We start from the raw sequence: 18,350 nt of genomic DNA on the forward strand, positions 1-18,350 counted from the left end.
CTGGACAAAGAGTTCAACTGCTGCTTAGTGATCACTTGAAGAAAGACTTTTTATGAACAATTGTGCATTACATTAAGGAACTTGAATCCTGAGAAGGAAACCCTAGCATCAAAGCAGAGAGGGTTAGATATCCCACTTACAAGGTGACTCCTACCCTTAGTGCCCCAGATCTTTCCAGGGCCATGCAGAGGGCAGAAGGTAGATCTAGTCTACCGTATCTGTCACTTATCTACTGCGGTTTCCTTATGAAGATTGGCAGACCCACCTGGACACTTCTCCCCACGTCTCGCTCAAACGATGTATGGGTGCAGTCTGCAGAGCAGAGATGATGGCATGCAGTGAGGAGAAGTTCCTCAGTTTTAGACACTCCTAGGAAGGCAAACAACACAGTCATTTCATGTGGGCTTGGGGCAGCTGGAGATCAGCCTGTTGCAGTTTCAGCTGTGTCAGATGGTTTAACCCTTCTCAGTGAGACGATGCCCAGGGTTCCCCACAAGCAACTAACTGAGTGCCAGAATGAAAGTCACTAGGGCTCAAGTTACATAACTGTCATTGGTAACAATTTTAGTGAAAGTCAAAGAAGAAGCTGAGATAGGATGATCACACCCTTCATGCCACATGACATGTGAGTCTAGATCAGGCAGGACCCATGTCAGGCAGGACCAAAGGATTGTACATCTCAGAAAAATCTTTTAAACCTAAGATCTGTTGAATGAGGGGCAGATCGTAGATCTCCAGAGAAATTGTCAGTGCCCTGTCACAGCTTACCCTGGCCACCTTTATCCAGTGCTCCACGGTTTTGGCTCTGTCTATGGCCCGCATGCCAGGGACACCAAGGCAGGTGGTGATGACACAGTTGGCCACCTGGTTAAACTGGGCGATGGTGGCCCGAACGGTGGGTGCCAGGTGTTCATTTCCCTTTTTATTTCGCTGTGTCCAGATGGAGCCCAGGCAGTCACAGGGCACTACCTTCTTGAACAGCTCCTGTGGACAAATGTCACATGGGCCTAGTTAACCCCAGCTAGAATTGGCAGTTTCAGCTGGTGACAGGCAGGTGGCTGAGGTCTGAGTTAGACATCATGAGCTCGAGATAAGGACAGAGTTTTGTTCTCTCCCCACTTTTGGAGGCCAACTGAGGAAGACCCAGGACCCAGCAATGATGCAAAAATGAGTTCGAATTCCTCCTTGACCATCCTCAAATTTCCAGCAATAGAAGGTTGTCAGTCCTGTTAGTTCTGAGATTATTTTTTCTTTTCCTAAACTCGTCTGCCCTCTGCTCCTATGTTCACTTGAATGCAAATTTCCTGTGACAACTATGACTAGAGGATGTGTCTGGCTGTCTGATGTAGAAGGTAGTGTACTTCAAATGCCTGCCAAGTGGTAATTGTGGCCATGTGTTCTGGGAAGATGGCTATGTGATGCATACCCCTACGTACATCTGTGTGAACACCCTATTTTGTCATGAGGGCCTGATCTCTGTCCTGCTTCCATTTTTCCAGTCTTAGTTGGACTTCACAATCACTTTGTGAAGCTGCTGTCCTCAGGGCCTCATCTCCATTGCCTTCATCCACATGAGGACAGGAGTAGCTTAGGGGCTAAGGATCAGTAAGGCGTCACAGAACATAGGACATGGAACTGTGGTCTCTCATCGATCCATGTAATCTGGTCAAGGAAAGGTTTGACTGAGATGAGCATGCAGGAGAAGAGGCTGCCCCTACCCTGCCCACTGAGCTCAGCTGCTCACCGCATCCATCCGCGTCAGTTGTTGAGCTACTTTCTTAGGAGAGAGGGCTAAGAGCACCTCCTGCATGGACCCATCCTCCATTTCAGAAGACAGGCAGGAGGGCTCTACAGCTGGCTTCTGTTGCTCTGCTCTCTCCAGCAGAGGCTTTGACTCTACTGCTGGCTCTGTCTGCAAAGCAGGTTCATGTCGCGGGTGACATGGAGCAGGAGCTAGAAGGGGGAAAGCTTAGCAAGTTAGTCACCTATCAAATGCATAAAAGACACAGCTACTCTTTTGGGAATTCCAATGCCCAGTTGAAACCCATGAAAGTCTTCCAGACTGTGTTGTTTGTGCCTCACCATCTGTTAAAGCAGGCTCCAGGTGTGCTCCACGTGACTTTGCCTGCATGCAGACCTCTGAAACTGTGAGTTTCGGAATGTACGGTGGATGGTACCATTCGGGCCAGTTTTCAAACATGGAAGAAATTGTGCTGGGGAGAAATGAATGAGCAGGAGTCAGAGGCTCAGAGTTGCCTGTTACCCTGTCTCTCCAAGACAAGCTTGTGTTTTGCCTGGTCCTGTCTCTCTGCCTTGAGGAAAGCCCAACCCACCCCCCAGCCCCCTGTGAATGTCCTAGCATTGCTGAGTCTGCCTACAAAGGCAAATTCTAATCCTATGAGTCTCTACTTCATTACAATCATTCTTTCCGAAAGAAACAGTTGCAAAATTCCATGGATTTGATCTCCCAGGTTTGGGCTTCAAGCAAATTTGACAGCAGTCTGTGCATCCCAACTCCAGCCTGGCCCCTGGTTGCTCTGAGTAGGGATGGACATGTTGACATGGCGATCCAGCAGAAATGAAAGCTGCTTTACTCAAGATGAGCCTCCTAGGTACTGGCATTGAAGCTCATTTTCCACTCTCCTATTAAAGGACTCTAACAATTCCACCTACAGCACTATCTGACTCTTACTTCTGACAAGAAAAACCCAAAACCATGTCTCTACCATAGAATCAAAAAATATACCAGGGACTAGGGATTTAGCTCAGCCGCATAAGCGCCTGCCTTGCAAGTAGGCAGTCGTGAGTTCGATCTCAGGTACCGATATATTTATATATATACCAGCACCAGGATTCTGTCACTGTCTCTATTACCAAAGTCCTCATATCCATCACTCATTTCTCACCACTCCCTCTGTTCTGAAATTCTTCCCAGTCCTGAGCTGTGTGTTGCAGCCTCTATATTATTGTGTGCAAACAGTAAAATTTGAGCTCAGCAATGGTTTTATTTGATCCCAGCATTATGCTCTGTGTGCAGAAATGTCACTGGGTAATGTAACTGTTATATAGATGCAGGTTGAGTGAACGAAATCGCTATGTAACTTCTTTTGTATCAGTCATGCTTGGAGGCTCCCCTTTCTGCACCCAGTGGTCCCTTGTTTATTGTGTATCAGGAGAAACACAAGCTAGAAAAAGCCATAAATGTACTTCAGACGTGGAAATCCTGCCTGCTGTTACAAGTTTTTATGCATATTAATGGACATGGGATATGAGGCAGAGAACCTCTTCTCTGGAGACACAGAAAAATACAAACATGAATGAGGACAGCTTGTCCAGCACCCTTTCAGCAGGCCAAGGTAGACGGCACTGGCCTAACACATATTATGGTATGTATCCATACAAAAACCCTGTGAGGTTTGCTCCTTTCCTTTCCTAGTTTTCAGAGGAGCATAGAGAGGAGAGCTGCAGTTGCATTCCCGAAACAGTATGTGATGGTGTGTGTACTGTGCCTTGGCGGGTGCACTCACCTCCCGAAGAGCTTGTGCACAGAGTATGGAACGATGTCAAAGTCCCAGGAGGAGCAAAGAAAGTTGGTAAAGTATGAAATGGGTCTAATTAGGCTTGATGGTACCAAAAACCCAACCAACTTCTCCCATTGTTCTGACTGGAGAGTCTGCGCCCTGCAGGTCACTGCTTCCTTCAAAGTAGACTCAATGTTACCCTGGAGAAAACAAGGAGAAACATATAGCCAGGAGCAACAGCATGAGTCACCAGAAGATTGGGATCCAGAGTTCGGACAAGAAAGACTCAAACATTTATGTTTGTGAATGCAGCGGTGGTGGCGTGGGTGTGTGTTTCCATAGTGAAAACGATTCAAATATTTTCACTCAAAATTCAGAGTTAGGACCAGGGAATGCTAAACAAGTTGTGTCTTTAAGGTAGTCTCTGCTGTGGTTCAGCAGCCCCGGCCTTTATTGATAACTTACATGAAGAGCGTTGTCCAAAATATCCCTACTGTGGAGAGGAGAAAGTAAAAGGTTCTGTATGACAAGTGACTGTTGAGTGGCACACGTGTCAGGACTGAGAATCACCCATAGTGAGTAATGTGTAGACTTCCTCCTAAAATACTTGGAATGTGGGCTGCTGTTGATATAGACTGGAAGGTTCTGGAGTAACCAACTTCCCTCCACATTGATAAGGATGGTGCATGGGACAAAATTCTGGAAAAACTTTTTAACTGAAGCAGTACAGCTGGTTTGCCCTAGATTAGTTTAAGGGGAGCCCTGAGGATCAGTACTGCAACCTTATTTCCCTTCAAAGACACAGAGATTTTGAGATGCAGGGTGGCCTCTGAAGAAACCTTTCTGGGAAGCACTTTGACATGCAGTTTCTGGAACTGTTGTTAAAACTGCCACTTGTGTCATTGTATGTGACAGTGCTGGACACTAAACACCACCTACTAGGACACACAGAGTCACGTCCTGCTCACTGCACATGATTGAGAAGTGCCATCTGGTCCACTCATGGTAAAAAATTAGCTTCTGCCAGAATTTACCTTTCTTAATGGAATATTGTGCAGCCATGGGAGGCCACATCTGATATCTGCTATGGCTACAGGCATAGGTTTTTATTTTCTTTTTTTGGTACTGGGAATTGAGTGACATGTTCTTGATGTGACACTATTGAGAAATGTGCAGAGCAGCTTAGCAAAGTTTATATTTTTGTGAGTGTACATAACTCATTTGTTTGTGGAACCCTCCTGGTAAGAGTTTGGATGTGTAGAAGGCCCAGAAAGGTATTGGAGTTGATTGCACATGGGATACTTGGAGCAGTTAAGTAAACACTACATCAAACCAAGTTGTCCATATCTTGATTTAGAGGGAAATGATTCAGAACATACTTGCTCTGATTCTACAAATGCATGATATGAAACTTTATACCTATTTAAGTGAACAAGGGTTATAAGGAAGACCAGATTCCTTTGGCAATGGGACTACAGGTCATTTCTATGGTCAAGCCCTAAGCCATGACCCGGGGAAGTTATCTTTCTTTGATCTTAGTGCTGGTCAGCATGAGTTCTCACCTGTACAGACCCTTGTGTGCTCACTTGCACCCTAGACCAGCACTGGCCACTGTTGGAGTTTTCATGCTCCTGCTCTGGGTTGATGGAGACCGAGTTGCCACATGGTGTGCTGATGATCTGCACAGAGCTCTGCCAAGAGAGTACCTGACATTTGAGCCACAAGTTATCATTCACTCCTCCTGGCCATCCCCACACAGCGCCCTCATAGAAAAATCTCTCCACGTTAGGCGGCATAGGGCGGTATATGTATAATCTTGAGACAGAGAGGTGCGAGAGGACAGCTTGAATCAGTTGATTAACCTCCCATCAGATAAACTGATCCCCAATAATCCCGTAACTATAGACCTTCGATGCCTGTCATACTTCCAACCATGAAGTAGGAAATAGGAAGTGGACAGGTCAAAGTTGGGACACTTTAAATCTCCCCCTGTTTGGGTCAACCCCTGCACATCCCCCCAAATCCATTGGTGAATGACTGCCCTTAAGAGGCTGGCATTGGCATGGGGTTATCTCTCTTACTTGTCGGCTCCTCCTGAACATTAGCTTGAAACATCCACAGTGAGGTGGGAACCAAGATCTGAAAAGGCTCTGGTTCCTGTGCCTTTTGCGGCTAGAACTTTGGAAACCAGGAAAACAGCAAAAGCTCATCTTCTACTCTTGAATGTCTCCCTCCAAGTGATCAGGGCAGGAGATAGATTCAAAAGTGTGGAGGCTTGGTTACCAGAGTTCCAAGCCTTGTTGGGTTCTATCACCGAGGTCATGAGGTCATTTCTTCAAAATTCCATTACAGTTAGGATGAGGAAGGGGATGAATGTTAGGGTGAGGGAACAAGATGGCGTTTGGGTTGAGGTTTGTTGGGATGTAGTGGAGGTTTAACATGAGATTTGCACTGTGTTATGGCTGAGAATGAGAGATGAAGTGTTAGAAATTAGGTTCCAGGTTTTTGAAAAGTATTTCCTTCTTAGTACATCCTTGCAGTAGCTGTAGTTACACACAGTGGGGAGTAGGTGCACATTCACCGTAGAGTTGTTTTGTAATCCCCTTCCCTCTTCCTCTTCTAAATCCCTTTTGCTTGATTTCATTAATGTTATTAAACTCATCTCATGCATAAAACACACAGTGCTCACATTCACTTAGCAGATTAAATTCCTGCACATGGCATATCTTTATTCTCTTTATTTTCCGTTATGTGTAGATAGTACATTTTCTTTACACAGTCACCAGTGGATACACAGATGGCTTCCTTGATTTTGCTCTTAAGACCATGCTGCTATAAACCTTGGCTCTTTCTGTTACTCAGGATTTGGGTAGGGATTAGCATTGTAATTGAGTTTAGGGTTTGGGTTTAGGGAGATAAAGATCTAAGGGGGATGTGGGACATTTTCTTGTTATTGAGAATAAATAAGCAACAGTCCCAATTTATGAGGAGATGTTTATTTGAGCTAATGGTTTTTTAAGGGTTCAGTTTTGTTTGGGGGAATAAGTAAAGGAGGTGTATGGTGCAGAGTCAGCTTTGGGATTGGAATGAGGGCTAGCTTAGGCCCACGTTTAGGGCTACAGTAAGTGCTAAAGGTATTAAATATAGTGTTAGGGGCAGTGGTTAGTGGTTAGGATTAGATTTCAAAAACAGAGTTCGGGTTCAGATTAGGAATTAGGGCAGGTTTTAGTGATTAGTCTTGGGGATCAGTGTGAGTTTCCAGTTGGGAGTTAAGGTTAGGGTTACATTTATGATTAATACTGCAGGATACAGGTCCAGTTGGGATAATATCAGTGTCAGAGCTGGGGTCATATTTAGGGTTCAAGTTAGGGTTAAGGTAAAGTTTAGTGTTTAGGTTTTGACATTGGTTGAGTTTAATCTGTGTTTATAGAAGCAGAGTTAGGGATAGGATGAATGGTGGAGGACTATGGTTAGTTTTCATCTCTTTTGTTTTAGAGTGAGGGGTGGGATTAGGAATCAGAGTGGGTGATGTTGTCAGTGTTATTGTAGGGTATTGTCAGTGTTAGGGTAGGGGAGCATGAGTAATAGGTTTGGGGTTACTGCTCATTTATGCTTAGCTCATTGCTTAGTTTTAGTGTTATAGTCAGAGTCTTAGGGTTATAAAGTTAGGGTTAGTGTTATGTTAGAGTTAGGATTATTTTCTAATAGGATGAATCTTTGGGGAGGGTTAGTTCCTGATAATTGTTGGGTTATATATAGGGGTCGGTGTACTGGGAAGATGAGGTTTATGCAGAAAAAGAACAGATGTGAAAAACAACAACAACAAAAAAATGAAACCATAAAAACAAAGAATTTTCCTGGATGTAAAGGATGTAGCATTCAGTTAAGGACATTATCCAACTGGATAGAAGAGCCATTCCAAGCCAAGTACTTTCTAAAAGAGATGAACTTCATATGTACATGAAATTTTAAAAACAGTAAATCAATGTGGAAACATTCCAAAAAGGAGTAAGAATCACAATGCAAATACCATAATTAGAAGTGCTGTAACGGCTGTATTGATGTCAGTTGAAACAGAGTTAAAGAGAAAGACTGTGAGCATACGAAGTATTACATTTAGTAAAGAAGATCCACAGATATCAGTGGGTAAGATGTGCCACTTGATTCAAGGAAAAATGTGATATCATGTAGGAGAGCAACTCAATAAATGAAAAGCCTTTTTGGTAGCTAGATATTATTATGGAAAATGTCCTACATCTGTACTCCTGAGATAATATTGAAGCCTGCACAAATATTTTAGGAAAATATTCTTTTTGTCCTGTATGTTTTAAGAGTACTTTTGTACTGTATATAAAGGAAGCTCTAGAGGCAGAAATAGTTTACAGAATGAAAAGTACCATAATAATTTAAAGATGAAACGAGCAAAACTCTGAAAATTTAAACCTTTTTCAGAAATACACATTTGCAAAAAAAATGAGGTATGAGCAGCAGTGTGCAGAAAATGGTAGTGGTGAGCTTTTCTGTTGTGTCTTCTAGGACTTGGGCAGTAAGGAAGGTGTTATTGTTAAGTGACTCAGAGAAGCGGATATCAAGGAAAACAGTAAAACATGAGTAAGCACAAGGTTTCCCATAGCAGGAGGAGAGAGCCCCCCACCTGCTGGAGAATCCAACCCTTTCAGTTGGTTCAATTTTATGAGTGGAATGAGGTTTTGGGGAAGTTATTTTCCATTTAGATCAAACCTTGAAAACTGCTAAGATGTAGTCTTAAAAATCTGTGAGAATTTAAAGAATGTGATGGATGCCTGTGCTTTAGAGGACATAATGAAATGGGAACTAATTCACCCCCGTGACCATCTCAGTGATGGCATCAGGAATTTGAGCACATTATCATTGGTATCCAAACCATATAGCATGATTTATTTGTTACACATTGCAGAACCTGCAATCAGGTAGCAGTGAGCCTGTGGAAAACCATCTGAGTTTACCTGATCATGGTTTTCCTTTAGATAAGGTGATGTTTGTTTAAGCCATTCAGATACAGTGATATTATCTATGATTGCAACTATGGGAGTGTCATGGTAGGGAAGTGAAATGTTCCATAAAACTAAAGGTTTTGTTGAGAGTCGATGGGGTTTTTGGAAAATGATCAGATAATCAAGGCAGCAAGAATAGGTGGATGTCATTATAGGCAGGTGATGGATAAAGGCAATAGCCTTATTGGGTCATGGGGGTGAACATGAGGCATATATGTGTTCCCCGAATTTTTCCTGTCTGACTCCTGGACTCTTCTTTGGTGCCTGGTTGCCATGCTGAGACACTTTCCTCTTCCTGGCCTTTTCTGCTCTTTCTGACTTCCTGCAGGTCTAAAGTGAGAAAAGGTAGGCCATGGACTGCAACCTGTGGATTGTGAACCAAAATAAGCTTTTTGTCTTTCAAATTGTTTATGTCAGGTTCTCACACAACTAGTGACATTTTAAAATCTAAGGAAATTTTATGCAATTTGTACTTGTGAAAAATAATAGCATTTTATTTTTTAACTTGAATTAGAAATATTATTACAGATATTTAATAGAGTGACACTCTACTTATATTTAGATTAATCTATCTTTTATTCATGTTAGCATTAAATTGTGTTTATACCTTTGAAAATGACTGTATGCATGTTTTTCAATGAATTCTAGTTTTATGCAGCTCACTCAGTTTTCTCATATAAGACATAACTATCACATGTAATTCTTGTTGATTTATGTTTTCATCAGTAAAATATTCTATAAATATGCAGAAATTTATGCAAATCTTTCTAACATACTACCCAATATCTTATTTTTTCATTTTGTTTTGACCTTTTTGTTAATTCATTTAGCAATAAAATATTCTCTCATTTGGATGAATGCATAAACCTGTTAGAAGTTTTTATAATAGGGTTAGTTCTTCTTTAGTTCATCCATGTGTATACAGATCTGGGTTTGGGTTACTACTGAGGGCAGTAAATCGGTGTCACTGGAAACATTTAAATCAGAGCTAAACAACCAGGCCATTGGGATTTTATATGTAGAAGTAAATGAGGATTTTGTTCAGGGTGATTCTCAAAGATCCTTCTCCTGCCCACAGTTCTGGTGAATGTGATGGCTGTGTGGCTTCTCCAGGTGTCCATGCACTGTAGAAGAAGAGCTGAGCTTCCTAGGAATGCTGCGTTCCGCTTCTCCAAAGACCCCACTGTTCTGCTGTCATTCATCATATGCTATCAGGTGTTGGTTGGAGCTGGTTGGGCATTTATCCAGGTATTGGTGAGTAAGAGTGGTTTTGAGTGCTCCTTCTACTTGTGTAAAACATATAAACATAAATGTAGATCATGTAAACAATTAATTATCATATATCAGGAGAGAGAAGAAAATGAATGACTCAGAGATCTCAAAGTGTAATACATTTTATGCACCAGTAGAAGATGTAAAACGTTCATTGCAGAGGGGCAGAAATATAAGAATAGGGAATGAAAAAGTAATTTTTAAAAGACCAAGGATAACTCAGCATTTATTATATTGTATAATTCATCTAGTTATTTAAATGCATTACATAAATTCATTCTCTCAGCAACTCTGAAAAGCCGCTATGCATCATTAACTCTTTCTTACATCTGAAAACAACACTGGATATGTAGTAAGTTCCATGAAGTCAACAGCCATTGAGTAGCAGACCTGGGTCTGACTTACAGGGTCCATTTCACTTTGTTGCCTTCTGCATATGTTTGATTTGGTAAAAGGAAATTCAAATTTCATGCAATTTTCTTTTTCCCATTCTGTCTGTTATGGCCAGGGAAATAGCCTTTTAGTTTCTCTGATCTTTGAAGGCTTGGAAGTGAACAATGTAGATATTTCTTAGGTAATTCTGTTGCATAACTGAGCAGCTATAGCTCAACTCAGTCCACAATTAAGAGTCATGGATCCACTAGGGAGGGAAAGAGAAAGCACTGTACAACTCAGGGGTTACACAGCAGGAGCATATGTGTGTGTCTTTTCATTGGTTGGATGAATATGTACTGAATTGCACGAGTGAGTGTAATCAGTGTAAACAAACAAAGTCAAACCCAGACAAAACAAAACGCAAGGAAACAGCATCTGCTCCCTAAACTTCCAGAGAGAAAAGGTGCATCTGCCTAAATTGGTTTATTGCTTGTTTTTTTCTTAGGGTTGCAGCCATTTGTCAAAGATATTCCCCTAAATCCAGGGATTTAAAAGTGGTGAAAGTCTTGTATCTTGGTTTGAATTTCCACATAGAATATAATCAATCACAGCAAAGAATGGGATCCCAGTAATACAAAACTTATCCCAGGAGTTTATTAAATACTTATATTAGCTACTGTTCAGTTCTTTCTCCTGCTGTGAATGTGCAGATCATTTCATACATTAGGGCAATCAGGAAACAGAATGAAGATAATTGCAGGGGGAAATTATTGGAAGAATTTATTTCTGATAAAGAAATTATATCCATAATACACAAAGAAATTTAAAAACTCAACAATAAGAAAAGAAATCATGAAATCAAAATCCATTCTTTTTTTTTTTTTTTGGTACTGTGATTAAACTCATGCCTGCATGCTTGCAAGGGCAGGCACTTATGCCATTGAGGTAAGTCCTAGGCCCGAAACCATGCAATCAAGAACAGGTTTGAGATATGTGGTGAAGGAGGTGTATGAGCACCAAGTAGATGCATTAAAGTTTCAGATGAACGTATACTCATAACTTCAAAGATATTCAATGCTTATCTCATGGCACTGATGCATTGCAGATTATCTCTAACCTCCTGGGAAAAACGATTTCATTTCCACAGTACATCACTCACTAAGGCCCTGCGATGAAATCCAAAGTCAGGGTTTGAGTAAGAGAAAAAAGAAAAAAACCTTAATATTTGCAGTTTTGTGTAGCTAATGTTCTTCCTGGCTGACATCTGAAGAAACGGCAGAATGTTGAGAAAGTGTGTAGGAACAATTGTGTGTAACAGAGTTATTTAACGGGGCCAGCAAAATATTTTTTTGGTGGAAATAAAAACATAAGAAAGCATTGCAGGTTTCTGTGGCTTGAGTTTTCAAGTCTATATGGAAGGAATAGGAGAGCCAGAGCATGTTTGACAGTGACAGAGAAATAGCATGCAGCTACTGACAAGCAAAAGAAAAACACACACACACATGATTTTCAGTTTGCAGTTGCCAGCGATGGATGAAGTGAGTGTTAAATGTCCATGAATCAAGGGATAAATTGCTGGTAAAAGGAACAGGAGAATGATGCACAGCTCAGGATTCTCTTTGAATCCCTCAGTCTGAATACAGTAACTTCCCTGATACTCTTTATGGTGAAATCTCAGAGAACAAAATGGAAGATAGCCAAAACTTACAGTTTATCCTTTCATCAAATTGTGATGACCACCGTGATCGTCAAGGGTATGAACAATGTCCATGTGTATTTGTGTGTGTACGGTGTGTGTGTGTGTGTGTGTGTGTGTGTGTGTGCAGGGTGTGTGTACATGTGTGTATTCTAGCACATGTATTTTATGAAATTCCTTTCCTCTTCATAAAATAGAATGAACCAAATGTTGAACGTGGCAAACATTTATCTTCTAGTGTTAGACTCCTGCTTGTCCTTCCTTCAGGTTATCTTCACCGTCAGGAGAAGGAACACACAGGCACAACTAGGAGACCCATGTCTACCTCTGCAAATGTAAGTTCAGTATTTTTTCTGCTTTGTGTTTGCCAGAAGACAGTTGGTGCTTACTTCCTATGCATGACTTTCTTTCCTTGTGACTGGGACAAAGCAGTTGACAGCAGAGAAGTGGTAAAGTTTGCTATGTTTCACAGTGTCAGTCCCTGGTGAGCTGGTTGCAAGCTAGAAACAGGGTAATGGAGGGCATCGTGGAAGAAAGGCTGCTCTCCTCATGAAGACCAGGAAGCAGGGGGAGAAGGGAGGAGCCAGAGAGAGACATCCATTCCCCCAGGTTCATGGGCCCAGTGGTCAGGCTCCTAGCTATAAGTATCTCTGTGATTTCCTCACATTCTAAAAGCCCAGCCTATAAGTGTAAGAGATGTTAAGAGGGTATTCCAGATCTCAACCATTATTATTCAAAGATTAACTAAAGTACAGGTTACATAGATGAAGTGACCATATTTGTGTGAATTTACTAGACTGTGTTAATTTGATACATGCATGTGGATAGCTATTAACTCAGCTGTGATAGCATATATATCAAAATACACCTTTATCATTCCTTTGCAGTATATAACTTGTAATCTCTTTCACTGTTTGATAAATGATATGGAATATGTGAAAAATAGTACTCAATTCCAATATTTGAACATTTTATTATTCTAATTTTATTGATTGAATTTATTTTTGTCTCTACTGCTAATTTTACTAGCTCCCTTTCTTAAATTCCGTGTGCTTCACAGTGCTAAAATACAATTCCATTTACTCTGAGGGTGTCACTTTACTTTTCACTTTTGTATTTTAGTTGGTTTTCTCTTATTCTTTCATATTGCATCAGTAAAGTGAGTTTTCCCCTTTAATAGGTGAATGCAATATGATTTTCTGAATTATTTTTAAAATATATATTAGGTAACATTATTATACATCTGAAATGTTAATTTCATATTCTACTCTGGCCTATTCCACTTCTCATCACTTCTCATTTTTATTCTCTGTGTCATTAATCTAGCGCATCCAGTATGTCCTATGATTCTGATACTATAACTTGTGATTCATCTTAAATTGAGAATTTCAGTTGAATTTTTTTCAGTTGTATTTCTAATAAGTCTATTTGTGCATTGACTTCTAGGAATTCTTAGTTTATTTTCCCTAATTCTCTTTTTCTACTGCAGCAGTGTATCATATGTTGCATAATGATTTCCTCTTGGAATCATTCAGTTCTCTATTGTATCTTATTTGACCTCATTAAATAATAAATTATTTGATTAATTCAGCTCCTTATTTGTATCATCTTTAATGTAATTGATTGTTTTCAGTATTCTGGTTTCAAATTCTTTGATATTTCAATTGTGATATCAGTAGAATTGGTTTTAGAGAACTGCAAATATTGGGAATCTGTTTTCTTGGCTTTCTGATGAATCTAGTGTGTGTGAGTTTATGTGTCTGTGAGAGACAGACAGAGAGAGAGACAGAGAGAGAGACAGAGAGACAGAGACAGAGACAGAGACAGAGAAAGAATGTGTGTGAGTGTAATATGTTGAAGTTTGAGGATCACTGGGGTTGGAGAGTGAAAGACCTATTGTGCATAAACCTTTTGAGGAAGTGCCTTATTCATTGTGATGTTTCTTAGGCTGTCAGGGTCCCAGCAGGAAACAATGCAGTCAACCCTTTGTTCTCCAATTTGGCACTAGATTGAGCTCTTAGCACTGTTTCTGAGGACAGAGTAACCACCAAGTATATCGGTATCTGAAAAATAATCCATAAATTCACGTGTAATTTAAAACTTCTTTGAAATATTCTCCAAGTGTTTCATTCCTCAGGAACTGACAGAGGAAGTAATAATTTGGGACCTACTAGGGGAGCAGTAGGCTTTAATGAGAATATTCTTGTATAACAGAAATGAGGGATGGAGTATGTGAGAGACTATGAAAAGAGAAGGAACAAACAAGGGAAGTGAATTTGAATGAAATGTGAGAAAAACATAATGAGATTATCCCAGTGAATGAGCAAGCAGGTGCATGTGTCTGACAGGCTGGCAGGCAGAGGAAAGGGGTCTGTAGGCAGACAAAGGCCTCTTCAGGTTTCCTGGCTAATCCTGACAGGAGCCAGGTAAAGCTTTATTGGAGGGAACATTAAGAGTAAGGCGGGGCTGAAATACAGAGCAGTAGTTAGAGTCAAACTTGGGCAGATGCAGAAACCAGGCAGCCTGCCACTGAGAGAGCTCACCTTACTCTGAAAGCCTTCTCTTGTCACCGTCAAATACATATGAGAATAAATAATGTAATCATGTTGTTCAACTACATGCACTCTTGTTAGTGTTTATCTAACAGCATCATCAGTCATTTGAATAAAAGTTATAGTTGATATAGTAAACACCATTCATGAATATGTGAGCATTTACCCTAGGTATAGGAAGTTATGAAAAGTACTCCGTATAATACTGGAAATACACTCGCATGCACACACACACACACACACACACACACACATACACACACACACACGTATCCACACAGAAAATGTGATACTTAGAATCCTGCAAGAGGATCAGCAATCCTACAAGTGGTACTTCAGAGTAGGAAGTAATTGTGAACTTGAAAAAGAAACAACAAACCGCTAATGAGAAATAACATTAAGAAAAAGGAATGAACAGAAGTCTAGAGTAACTTCAGGACACTATGAAAAAATCTGAGAAAACTGAGCCATCAACAGTTAATACTGTTTTCGCAATAAGAAACTGAAGAAGCCATTGGTTATGCAGTTCAAAGCATCCTGGGAAGGACAACTCTAGAAGAGTCCTCAGTATGTGCACAGAAGGAATACTAAATGCAAAAATTTTAAATTCAGTGTGAAAACACTGCATAATAATAACTTTAAAGTACTAAAGAAAACTTATACTATTGCAATTATAACTTTCAGCCACATATAATAATAACATTTATGAGAAAATAAAGAATTGGGGAAGATTGATTTATATTATGCAAAGTTTCTCACGCAGGAGGTTGTTCAATAAGGGTTGACCTATATAGTCCATGTTTACTGTTTTCCATCACCTGAGTTCAATCTCCAACACCAAAAGAGAAGTTATTTCATATATCATTATGAATACATGAAATTATTTCATATATTAAAGTGACCTTAATATATCATGAATTTTAAAATAAAAGGTCATTACTGCATGAAAAAAGCAAATATATCAAGAATAAAGATATCACCAAATCTTCAAAAAACTTAAAATGGAAAGTAAAATATAGTTTCCTGTTAATGAGTTTGATGATGAAAAAGCAAAATTCTTTAAAGGTACATTAGAAAAAGAGAGATAATAAGAGTAATTGCCTACTTCATAAGTGCAGTAATTTTATGAGAATTATTCATAGGAATGAAATATTAGTAGTAGTTTTTCCTTTGTAAAGCAAATTCTCACCTACCCTTCCCACTGGAATGATGGACAACAGATTGCATGCACTCTCTTTTCATGTGAAAGATGCTAATAAGAGTATTTAAGAAGAAAAAGATAGGGCATCCTGGGCACTGAATTACTTGCCCAAAGCAGGCAAATTGAAAATAACCTGAGCAATAGGATAAGTATGAAGCAGCAGGAAAACCAGTGACAGCCATCAACGCTGTTTTATGTCAGACGAGTCTATTTCTGAAAATTATATTGTGCTAGGAAAGCTGTTTGCTGGTGTGATTAGCCTGCCTGTAATCAGGCACCATCTGATAAGTGTTCTCTCCACTGACCTCTGTTTTAGTAAATGTAACGGCAGTATTACTTTCTACTCATTAATTATTCGGATGCAAAAACATGTTCATAATTTGTTGCACAGCATTGTAGTTTTTTAAAAAATCATATTGTATTTCATAGCACATTGACCTTACAGCAAGAGAGACAGCATGATATCTTCAATTATTTCAGAAATAATTTCCATTTTGTGATATGTGTAGTGATATAAGAAATGAGTGGGCAAAAGGAAATAGTTCAGATGTTCCTTCTAGCCAGTAGATTGTATTATGCTTACTTACTAACATGATATAAATGCTTTGTACCCTGTGTAATAAAGGACATAACATATACCTAATTTATTTAGAATTATAAAGTTTCCTGAATTTATATATTATTTGCAATGTCAGATTCTATTGATGTGTTTCATACCCAAAACCAACAGCAAACTTTCAAACTCATACACATACATAAAAATGAATGTAAGAGTGCTGGGGTGTAGCTCAGGGGCACAAGTGCCTGCCTGTCAAGTGTGAGCTCTTGAGTTTGATTTCCAGTACCAAAAAAAAAATCATGTAAGGAAGAAATCACATGTAGTAAACATAACTGAAAAAAGACAACAGCATGTAAATGTATGAAACTGAAGACTTTTATGTTTTGAGAGATGAGCCCGAACATTTTAAATAATACATACATACATATTAAATTATTAATTAAATTGCAAAGAAAAACAACTAGAAATATGTACAAAGATAGCATTCATAAAATGTAGATACAAACAAATAATAAATGATAATTTTCTATAACATTCATGTAGAACAGTGTGTGATTTTGTCACTAACTCAGAAATATGAGCAATACAATAGAATGTAAAATATACAAATGAATTCATCAAAAGTTTTGAATTAGTAAAAGACTGATAAACGTCAGTCCAAATAGAGTTTTTGTATTTTACTTTGGATATGCAAAGTACAAATATAAAGTGTATTCAATATTAAGACATACTAGCTTCCTAAACTTAACAGTTTAATTTAATTTAATATTTAACTAATATTTAACTAATTTAATATTTAACTTTATTTAGAATGCAAAGTGGATAACTTCTTATCTTTTTTAAAACTTTGTAGGTTTTGTGTTTATACATTAACAAAACAGTGCTATTGCCCTACACGTTTGACATCAATCTTCTGCCATATTCTGTCATTCCAAAGTGTGGGTGAGGTGATCACTCAAAGCGAGAGACCTGCTCCTGTCCACACTCTGGCAGGAGCTCATATGCAGATCTCATGGAGTGCTGAGGCCACCTGCACATGCTGGTCTGGGCAGTCAGTTGCCTCTAAGATTTATGATTGTTTCTTGGCAGTGAGTGTGTTGCTGGCATGCTTGGATCGGGGTTCCCGAAGAAGGGACACCTTGTAGCTGCAGGACAGAGAGGCATTTTTTAGTCTCCCAAGAGCCCTGCCTTGAGTCTGCCCAGCAATGCCTGCCCAGCAGCCCAAGTCCTGTTATCACAGGCAGCAGTCACCAAGCAGCATGGTCTGTGGACAGCAGTGGCGCCATGGGCCTGGGCTGTCTGCAGCAGTCCAGGAAGGAGAACCCCCAACCCTGGGCTTTCCCACAATAGCTGGCTGGTCCTCACCTTTCATTGTCAGTCAGCCACTTTTTTGAGTTAAACCAGTTTTGAAAATTTTCCTTTGGCTTGAAGTTGTATTTTCTGGCTGCTACCTGGCAAAGTTGAATCTCCTGAAGGACTGTCATTTCCTGGGGCAAGAGGGGCAGGCAGCATACTGAGAGGGCTTGCACTGGCAATGAGGTGGGGGCCTTGCCCAGAGAAGGGAGAGTTAAGGACTGGTCTACAGGGCTTTCTGTTTAGTAGTCCCCTCTGCTTCTCTATCTCTTCCAAACCCAAGCTGTTGTGAGTTGGGTTGAAACAGCCCCATGTCCAGGTAGTTACACATGTGTCCAGTGTCTTAGGCACATACTCCATCAGGATGGTTTTCATCTTTTCTGTGCAAAAACCCCTCCTACTAAAACCAAGATGCAGAGGGCTGGGGCTAAAGAGTGTTCAGCCCATGGGGTCTCTGAATTCTGCCTCCCTCCCTCCAGGAACTTTAGGACACAGTGGCTTACTTTCTTTTTTTTCTCAAAGTTCATCAAATTATCCTGCAAAAAAGATAGCAGATATTCATGAGAAGGACTGGAACGTGAATAGCCCATCCCTACCTGTGGCCATTGTGCATTGTGCCTAGGCCCATGGGGGTCAAGAGTGCATAGAAATGGATGAGGACCCAGGTCAGGTTTGGGCTCTGGAGAGGACATACATGAGAGCTGAGGCTGAGGGACTTAAACCCAAAAACCTGTTGAGAGCAGACTGGAAAACTAGGGCCTAAGAAAGGAAAGAATACTAGCCATATG

At 40.1% G+C, this 18,350-nt stretch overlaps 1 long non-coding RNA gene across 1 annotated transcript in view; it reads left to right on the plus strand.

Moving 5' to 3' along the window:
- Window positions 1–9,807, plus strand: part of LOC134475140 (uncharacterized) — a 60,618-nt gene extending 50,811 nt beyond the window's left edge. The window contains exon 6 of the long non-coding RNA XR_010046106.1: window positions 9,633–9,807. This is a non-coding gene — a long non-coding RNA (uncharacterized LOC134475140). The remainder of the gene's footprint in view (window positions 1–9,632) is intronic.
- The last annotated feature ends 8,543 nt before the right edge of the window (window positions 9,808–18,350 follow it).

The sequence above is a fragment of the Cavia porcellus genome, unplaced genomic scaffold (genome assembly GCF_034190915.1).
Source record: "Cavia porcellus strain 051 isolate PalLab524CR breed Dunkin Hartley unplaced genomic scaffold, mCavPor4.1 scaffold_136, whole genome shotgun sequence".
NCBI lineage: Eukaryota > Metazoa > Chordata > Mammalia > Rodentia > Caviidae > Cavia > Cavia porcellus.